Source organism: Miscanthus floridulus, chromosome 6 (assembly GCF_019320115.1).
Source record: "Miscanthus floridulus cultivar M001 chromosome 6, ASM1932011v1, whole genome shotgun sequence".
Taxonomy (NCBI): Eukaryota; Viridiplantae; Streptophyta; class Magnoliopsida; order Poales; family Poaceae; genus Miscanthus; species Miscanthus floridulus.
The window spans coordinates 40800078-40810322 of record NC_089585.1 but is presented as its reverse complement, the minus strand read 5'-3'; the positions used below and the strand labels follow the sequence as shown (position 1 = coordinate 40810322).

General features: G+C 47.1%; 1 pseudogene; it reads left to right on the top strand.

The window, feature by feature from the left end:
• The first annotated feature begins 385 nt into the window (after nucleotides 1-385).
• On the top strand, nucleotides 386-2388 carry LOC136458128 (uncharacterized; annotated as a pseudogene).
• Nucleotides 2389-10245: the final 7857 nt, after the last annotated feature.

Below are 10245 nucleotides of genomic sequence, written 5' to 3'. Positions count from 1 at the left end.
AGTCTGAAACAAGCGTCGCTGTTATTGCTTTCCATGCATCTCCTGCGCCGGCGTATAGCAAATCTTCTTCCTTCGTCTCTCCTTCCTCTCTGCAGTCGTCGTGGTGCCCATGGAGGAGCTCTGCCTCGTCGTGGCCTCCCTCGGCGACAGGGCGCCGCGCAGGGCAGCGCCTCTCCTGTCTCCTCGGTGGGATCTAGACGGCCAGACGGGCGGCACAATTTGTATAAAAAAGCAGACAGAACGAGAGGCCCAGCCCAGTAAACTTCGACCCGTCGAAGCGGCCCATCGCCGACGCCCCTCCTCACCACCTTCGCGCTCCCCGAGGCGTCCTTCCGCAGTACCCGGCGGAGCCACACAGCCACCACCCACCTCCTCAATCCCACCACACACCCCCCGCCCTGTCCAGCCGTCCTTCCCATCCAACTGAACCAAACCCTAGCCACCGCCGCGTCTCCCCTCCAGCCTTTCCCTCCGGTTCCAATCTCCCAACTTTCTTCCGTTGGTGCCTTGGCGGCATGACCGCCTTTGCCTCCGGCTCAGGCTCCGCCTCCGCTCGGGACGCGGATGCCGATGCGAGCGCATTAGAGTTCGGGAGGAAGGAGGCGGAGGCGGACTGCGGCCACATCTCCGCCTCGCAGACGGACCTCCTCGCCCGCGCCCACTTCCTTGGCGGCGGCGGCGGCGGCGCCGTTAAGGAGGAGGCCGAGGTGTTCAGCACGCCTCCTCTCACACAGCAGGACCCGCGGAGGCAGGGCCAAAGCCAGCAAGGCCAGGCGGGAGAGGGGGAGGACGGCATCGCCATGTGCTCCGTGCCCTTCACCCAGACCCAGCCTTCCCCTTCTCCCTCTTCCTCCCCTAGCCCCAGCCCTAGCGCAAGGGCCGACGCCGACGCCGACGCCGAGCCCCAGCCCTAGCCCCGAACTTGACCCTCTCGTCAGGATCGTGCTCATGATCCCCACCGCTCCTCTTCCAACCACCGGTCATGAGGATATCCTCGAGCTTGCTCGCAGCGGCGGCATCTTCTGAGTTGCCTATGTCATGCTGAGTGAGTAAGTAGCCCCTTCTGTTCTACCAATCAATCCATCCATTTCATATGCTAGTATTGTGTGATTGGTTTTATGCATTGTCCAGCAACTTGTATTTTGAGCATGTGGAAGTCATTGTATTTTGAGCATGTGGAAGTTACTATGCCTTGTTTGATTGCCGCAAGAAAACTAGCTAGGCATGAGCATTTCATCATTCACTCTTTCCACTGATGCAATGTGATATTTGCAGTAGATTAACCTGTAATATTAGTGTTTTGCGTTTTGGAATTCAGATGATACATACATTTGTTTCTGGTTTGCCCACTTGCCCCCAAACCCACAAGTCTGGAACTAGTAGTAATACTAGAAAGCTAGATGTGGCCTTGTTGCGCCCCGGCGTTCGGAGCAGGGCCAGTGCACCTGAAATTGTGTATGGGCCAGAAAGATATTCCGAGTCCAATCGGTGGAGGAGATAATATCTTTGCTGCGCCATGCAAATCTGTTGCCTTCCATTTTTTCCCTGTATCATCTCTGCTAGTGCCACAGTTCTACTCCAGCGCTGATAGTTGACGTGGTTCTGGCCCTTGCGCCCTTGCACGCACCTTGTCTCAGAATGATGCGAGGGTAACGGCCAGTCTTATGTTGAACCCGAATGTAAGAAGTAAGCCAGCAGCAGTAGGTGGCCGCTCCACATTTTTCTCTCTCAGATTCCCCTCTGTTTTTATATGAAATCAGAAAAGAGCAACTAATAGTGATGTTTTTTTTTTATCATTTTTGGGCATGGATTTTTTTATATCAATTTTGGGAATGTATAAAGTACAGTCTACTGCATGCAAAACATATGTACTCGGTTTTTTTGGCCGCAGTTTGCTAGTCTCTCTGGAAAGCATCTGTTTGCTTTGAAAAAAAAAACGAGTGATTTCTCCTGCTGAGAGTGTATGCATGTGTTCTTTTCTCTCATATTTGGCAGGGCTCCAAAACAAGGACCTCATACCACAAGTGGAGCAAGTTGTGGAAATCTTGAAGACCAATGCTCTCCATTCCCATTAACAAGCGCATGCAAGCAAGGAGCAGCCAATGATCTAGGACAGGCCCTTTGTTCAAGCTGGGTTCCGAAGGGTCTGAGAATAGCCTGAGTGCTGTAATCTGCTTTGCTTTTGTAGTGCCCTTGTTAATGCTGGTGCTATGTAAGCTGAATGGTATGTTGGCAATTTTGGTCGCCTTGCTCTTGACCCCTGGGTGATCGGAGTAATGGCTGTAAACTCTGTAATTTCGTTGCTTCCAAGTAATGAAATCTAGGTTTCCCCGTGGTGGAAAAAAAACACTGTATTCTTTTTTTTTGAAGATTTAACTTAGATGAGTAGTCTCTTTCCGCTCGATTAAACTGTCCAATACACTAATGAGCCCGGCCTAATTTTCCCTGTCCTGACGATCAAGATACGTCACATTTTTTTCTTACAAGAAAAGCTCTCTGATGATCGAATTTGTGTCTGGCCCTTCCAGATCTTGATAAGCAGCAGGTAGACAGACGAGTAGAGTAGTGCATTGAACTGTGCCAGTGCGTTTCGGATAAAACAAGATATTGCTGCTGGTGCAAACAAGCTAACTCCAAAATAGTACTGCTTGCAAGGCTAGGCGATCTTGATCCTGCATAAGGATCATGTCCAGACTCCAGAGCATGTTTGTCTTATATAAACATTTTTTTTGAAAGTAATTGTCTTATATAAACATCATGTCCTACAGGATGATGATATGGTGAGATAGTCAAAACGCTTCGAGAGCTCTATCTATCCGTTGCTAGTTGTTATAATTTACACCAAAATACTCTCAACTACAATTCCAGCATTAGTAGATTGGATAATGGGTCTAGTTTTTATTAGCAGTTCCTGAGCTCTTATTCAATCTAGGACTATAGAGTGTATAACATTGTTATACTATGTCTTTTTCAGCAAAAAGTGCAAGGACTGTTTCCTTAGAGGATAGTAACTCAAAAGTAGCATTAGTAGATTGGATAAGGGCTCTAGTTTTTATTAGCAGTTCCTGAACTCTTATTCAATCTAGGGCTATAGAGTGTATAACATTGTTATACTATGTCTTTTTCAGCAAAAGTGCAAGGACTGTTTCTTTAGAGGATAGTGAGAAAAAACAAAGACTGCCAGTCTGCCACAAATAGATTCTTAGGTTAGAAATATAAGAAGAATTGTAGCCTTTGCTACCACTGCATTCTAAATCATACTCTTCTATGGTATAATGTCTACACATATTAAAGATACTAGAATTGTGTGCTGAAATTTTCGATTATATTGAAATGGTGCTCTTGCGTGAATTAAAAAGACCAACCTGGTGATGCAAAGAACCAGGAAATATTATAGACATTAATATTAGCAAGCTAAGATCATGGAACATCAGCGTCATACTACTAGGATCAGAGGCATCAAATGTTATCTGAATTGTGAAATTTAAGTGAACTACTAAAGGTGGCAAGATTTTGAGATTTAGCTTAAACGTCAAGGGATCACTGAAATTTGTTCATCCTGTAACTCATCAGGGACATGAGCACGTGTTATTAATACCAGTTCATTGTTAAGGAAGTTAAAGATACTGATAACCAGAGGATTGGTTGCATAGGTTCCTTTTAAGCTTATAGGCACATTATGTAACTATTACCTGGCACCATGAAATGAGTAGGACTCCACAGAGTAGCATGGGTGGGTTCGTTTAAATGAATTACAGAGCAGACATCCGATGTTTACATATCCGGTTATCATGATTATTGTTCACTCAGTGACTCAACGATCACGGTCAAATCACTGAAAACAAGCGGTAAACTAATACTGCGCCATTTGCATTTCATAAATCTTATATATTTATAGGATGTACACGTTTGACCACACAGGAGCAAAGCAACACCATGAACAGATATGCAAAAGGTTACACGATCCATTGCCAGCTGGGCACTTCACATAATCACATATGAAGCGCTACTCCGGCCTCTAGTGTTCAAGATCACTTCGGTTTCATCTCCTCGATGGAGCGATCATTATATTGCCATCCATGTACAGGAGGGTAGCCTGGATAAATTTACTGGGCCGAAAAAACACTGTTTAGCGTCACCAGAGCTCACCGTGCTATACTGCAGTTGTAATGTTTATTCTGTGTTTACAAAAAAAGTGAATTCAGTTCTAAGCTACTAGCAGTTTAGTGTACTTGAATACCATGGTGCTACCAGCTATTGCTCGAAACTGTACTTTCTTATAGTATTCATTTTCCGGTGTCTCGGTATTGCTAGAAACTGTACTTTCCTGTATTCATTTTCCAGTGTCTGTTGTAATAATAAGAATTACTAGTAATATAAATACCGCAAGTTGCACCTGTAGTTTTTTTTTTTTCCGACTAGTTGCACCTGTAGTTTGGGATCCAGTAGTAACCAATATAGGAGTATTTGTCAAAGCTTGAATAAAGTGCTGTGTAATACTCCTAGCTAATAAGCGGCTAAAGTGTAGTACTTGATGGTTTCTGTCTGCGAACCTGTGGTGTGTTCAGTATGAGTAACTGAATAGTCAATAGTGCCATGCTAGATAAAATGAGGTGTATCGACTGATGTAATCACCTCCTCACCTCTAGCTTAATTATGAAACTGAGGTCACTCTGAACACGTCTAAAGTCTGAACTCTAAAATAGTCTCTGCATCTCACGCGATAGTCTACTGATCAGGATAGAAACAACTGATCTATAACCCTACCTCCTAAGCTATATAAGATGGGTAGGGACCCCCTTGTTTTCATCTAATCATACATAATACAATCCATAAAGACATAGGACATAGGGTATTACGTCAAGCTAATGACCCAAACCTGTCTAATCACCGTCTCTTATGTTCTGTTCCACCATCCGGTTGCCTCATGCGCACCTCCACCGATTCATCTACTATCATAGGCATACCCCTCAGTAGACTACCAAATGTATTTCGTCAACAGTGACCGATGATGCTTATAGAGATGATGATGAGAAGAAAGAAAAGAGGGAGAAGAAAGATAAGAAGAAGGATGACAAGAAGAAGAGTGTGGCATTCAAGGCCATATCATCCAAGGGCAAGGCAAAGCAAGAATCATCAAGTGAAGATGAAGACTTGAGCTTTGATGAGATGGATGATGAGAAGATGGCTCTCTTTGTCAAGAGATTTGGCAAGTTCATAGTGAAGAAGGGCTACCATGCTAGAAGGAAGAAGTCTTCATCCAAGAACAAGGAAGAGTCAAGAAGGTGCTTCAAGTGTGGAAGCAAGGATCATCTTGTTGCTCAATGCCCATACAATAGCGACAATGATGATGATGACAAGAAGAGCAAAAAGAAGGAAAAGAAAGAGAAGAAGGACAAGATATGGCCTTGAATGCCACACTCTTCTTCTTGTCATCCTTCTTCTTATCTTTCTTCTCCCTCTTTTCTTTCTTCTCATCATCATCTCTATAAGCATCATCGGTCACTGTTGACGAAATACATTTGGTAGTCTACTGAGGGGTATGCCTATGATAGTAGATGAATCGGTGGAGGTGCGCATGAGGCAACCGGATGGTGGAACAGAACATAAGAGACGGTGATTAGACAGGTTTGGGTCATTAGCTTGACGTAATACCCTATGTCCTATGTCTTTATGGATTGTATTATGTATGATTAAATGAAAACAAGGGGGTCCCTACCCATCTTATATAGCTTAGGAGGTAGGGTTATAGATCAGTTGTTTCTATCCTGATCAGTTTTACAAGATAGGAAGTTACAGATATTATGGGATCTGGTGTATTCGAGCAGGTCTCCTAGATCACCAAAAATCTTCATGTAGTCTTGCGAGGCACGCCGACCAGTATCGTGCCTTGTATGGTGCAATCTCATGGGCTAGGCCTCCACCAGTGGCATGGCCCAGGTGTAGTCTTATAGGCTAGGTCTCCTCTAGCGGCTTGGCCCATGTATAACCCTATTAGTATCAGGGGTTATACCCCCATAGCTAGTCCCTAAGCACCTTGCATCCATTGGGCAATACCGTCTTAAGCTTGTCCGAGCTATTGAGCATGCTTTCGAGCTGCTGAACATGCCATTCGAGCCATTTGACCATGCACCCAAGCTGCCTGAGCATGCATCCGAGCCATTTGAGCATGTGTCCGAGCTATCTAAGCATGTGTCTGAGCTGTCTAAGCATGCATCTAAGCTGTTTGTCTTGTCGCTAGAGCCGAGCACACTCGAAGCCAGGGTTTGTCAAAAGGATGTAAGGAGCTCAAGTAATTTTTTTTCAAAATCTCCACCTTGGGTGAAGTGTGCCCACTTAGGTTCCGAGCATCAAAACTGGTCACATGGTGTCCTTGACTTAGTTAATGTGGAGGAACTTAGCCATTTTGTAGAAGATGAAGTCAAAAAATAAACACATTCACTGCGAGGTGAAGTGTGCCCACTTAGTCCTCGAGCCTGGCAGTAGGTGAAGTAGTCATGTGGTTCCAGGGTCCAAAGTAGTGGTCTTCAGGTGCTGGCCCAGTCCTCGATGTTGCTAGAAACTAGTGTAGGAATAAATATAGTCATCGTGAGATCACATGTACACACGTAGTTCCCGAGCCTGCTAGAAGATTATGAAGAAATCTTATAGTAGGGACAGAGAAAGAAAATATCGTGTTGTAGCACACTCATCATTGAATATTAGCCTGTGTTTGACATGGTTTGACACAGCGGCCCACTAGGCCCACTCAGCGGCCCAGCGGGGTGTGAAGACATCGGAGGGGAATGCGACGCTGTGGGTGCGATTTCCAAAAAACCCTAGATGGTGGAAGGTAAGGGGTCGAACCATTATAAAAGCGACGCAACCCCGGTGCACATTCCCCACTTTCTCTCCGCCACTTCATCTTCTTCCTCATGCCCACACCGCTTCGCTTGACAACTGCTCTACCATTAGAGCAACCGCAAGCACGCAACGTCATCCAAGCGATGAATCTATGAGATGGCGCCCAAAAGAAGCCACAACGATTCGAGTAGAGGATCACACGAGCTCAATCACACAGAGGAATGGGTGGTGTCCATTAGCAACAAGGCGGTGCTCAATCGATTGGTGGAAGACAATGTGCTACCCGATAGGGTGATGGCGGAATCGCATTCGGCTCATGGTTAGAGCTTTCTAACTCCCCATGGTGACGAATTAGTAGTTTTTGAAGATTATTTCTATCACGGATTTGGCGTTCCAATCCATCCATTTCTCCATGGATTGATTGGCTATTGCGAGATTAGTCTTTGCAATCTTAGCCCGAATTCCATCCTACATGTCTCTGTCTTGATACATTTATGTGAGGCTTATCTTGGCATTCTTCTGCATTTCAATCTCTTATGCCACTTCCTTTGTTTGAAAGCCTGAGGGGATCTAGATCTAGGATCATAGGCAGCACGTACTTGAAGCTTCGGGACAAGATGGTTGGCCAATACATCACCACCCCGTTGAACACAAATGTGAAGTATTGGGCGCAACGATGGTTCTACATGCCATAGGGGAACACTATGTGGCATGCAACATTGATCAGATCCCCGTGAGCAATGCCAAGTGGTTGGAGAGACCTGGTGCCAATGGGATGGAGCAAGTGACAGAGCTATTGGAACTGATCGACTGGAGAAGGGTGGATGGTGTCGTAGTGGCGACAAACTTTACTTTTGGCGATGCTAACCTAGCAAGGAGAGAGCGCACCCTAGATATGAATACCGGGGAGATACTTATGGGACCCATGAGGTGCCCGAGCCAATTAACTGGGAAGAAGTCATGCAGTGAATTGGGGTGTTTTTTAACCTCGTAGGGCGCTGTAAGATCGATGATCAGCAGAGGGCCTTTAGTGTAGGGTCCCTTCCACCATGGGTAAGAGCCTTCTTTTTAATTTCGCTAGATCCCTTATCAGTTGAAATTGCAATATACTCATTCGTTTCCTAAAGATTCGTGGGCAGGATCGGTCGGTATACTTCTCGGTGGTGCCATTAGTTGACTAGCCAAGGGGTGTTGATGCCCAGCCAAGCTGTCCTTAGCAGTCGAGCCAACCTAGAGGCTGGTGGGGATAGCTTGACCGACATTGACGGTGAAGATGAAGACACGCGGACGCCGTATGTACATGAGAAGCTCTAGGGGAAGTGGCCGGCTGGTGAGTAGCCATCCCCGAAAATAAGAAAAATGGCTACATCAGTCTCACCATGAAGAGAGCCCGGTAACCATTGGCATGTCCACCCAGCCTCGAAGACAGCAAGTGGTGATGTCGAGCTCGTTGGACGATAATGTGCAAGCGGCGCCTCCCTCACCGAGGGCTAAGACACCCCCACCGTCTGTGCCGGTTGGGGTGGAGACGCAAGAGAGGCGGTGCAGATGTGGGGGGCTATAGCAATAATGCCTTGATCACACATGGGGGGGGGGGCACCAGTAGCAGCAGCTCAGGTAGCGCTGTCAACGATAGACCTGGGTGGCTACCGCAAGTCCCCGAGACCACGCGAACAACTCCAATAGCGGCGGCACAGGCTGACCACCGTAGTCCTTGAGACCACAGTGAATGACTCTGGTGGTAGGGGTAGAGGCGCCAGGCAGTTTGGCTACTGGTCAGACCAGTCCTAGGTGGGGACACAGGTTTTGAGCTATGCAGCGAGAGTCCCAGTTGTAAGTGCTTTATTTATTTGGCATATTCCTTTGGTGTGGTGGTATGCTTCTTAATTTTTTTTGTAGTGCGGAGTCGATGGAGGTCCTACAACCATCGACTGCTGATGACAGAAGGCACACGAAGGAGCCGATAGCTCCCCATGTCGAGCAAGCATGGGTAAGGATGGATCTGGTCGCCTCCACCATGGAGCAACCGACTATTACAGAACTGACCGCCCCTACTATGGAGGAACCCACAATGACTAGACTGACCTCACCTGGTGGTGGATTGCATGATGAGGGTGATCCTAGTGTAGAGGCGTGGGATGCTGCGGTGATGTTGGGTGGCCTTGGTGGAGCAGGTACGGAACCTGAGGGTGATGTCCAGAGCAGTGCAGCACAAGGTTCACCCGCAATTACTAAACAAGCACTATCTGTAGTGCCACCAACGGTGAGAGAGGCGCTCAGATGCTCTGGCCAAGCACGGTGACAACCAAGGAGGGCACCTTTACCGGTGGCCACCATGGAGATCGAAGAGATAGTGCGGGAGCCCACCCCACCGCCCTAACTCCTTCGCACGGTCATTCAACGTGGCAAATAGTTTGAGATGCTGGAGGAGGTGGAGGCGAGCATGGAGACGACGAAGCTGAGGGACGATCTAACATCAATGATAGGCCGTATTGAGGTAAGCATGAAGAGATCTTCTCTGTCTTTTAAATAGCGCATTCTGTTAATCTGTTCACCCACTGCAGAATGTGATGAAGGTGTCCAAGTAGTGCTGGTCATAGCTAGAGGAGATGTCTCTAGTGCTAGAGGAGAACAAGATTCTGCAAGCATCGGTGAAAGACCTCTAGGCGCACCTGCTCCAAGAGTGCCACCACAGGGAAGACCTAGAGGTGAAGGTTTTGGCATTGGAGATAGAGTGCCAGCAAATGGAGGTGGAGAGCCAATTGATGGCCAAGCAGCTTAGCCGTAGCACTGATCGGCAAAATGGTAGGTCTCATAATTTTGCTTTGGTGGTATTCAACATTGTGAGACATCTGACTATTATACACAGCACTAGAGATGGAGCTCTACCTATCCCAAGAGGCCTTCAGCTAGATTCAGGAGGTGAAGGAGAAAGCGGAGGAGAAGGTAAAAAAAAATCACTAAAGATCTTCGACATGAGTGTTTTTCATGCTATTTGGACTTGTGAAGTGTTAAGAGCATGTTTATCATATGTCTGTCTTGTTTGTAGAGTATCAACGCCAAGCCCAAGCATAGTTCTAGGTACTCATGGAACAAGTGAAAACCCACGATGAAAAGTTGGAGGCGATGATCGTGGGGATCTAGCCTATGCTAGACTACATCAGTCTTCAGCCCCCCGAGGGAGCACGGCTACCCAAAGACGGGCTATACCGGTTAGTTGTGGATCATTGCCAGACAGCATGGGCAGACTTCAAGGAGTTCTCACACAGTGCCACCCATGGAGCCATGGTCCATGCACGTGCGCAACTGCGGTCACACTACCCTTTAGTGGCCTCTGGCGGGTGGCATTCGGGTACACACAGGGCATGGATGCGAAGAAGATTGCCAGGCTGGAAGATGATG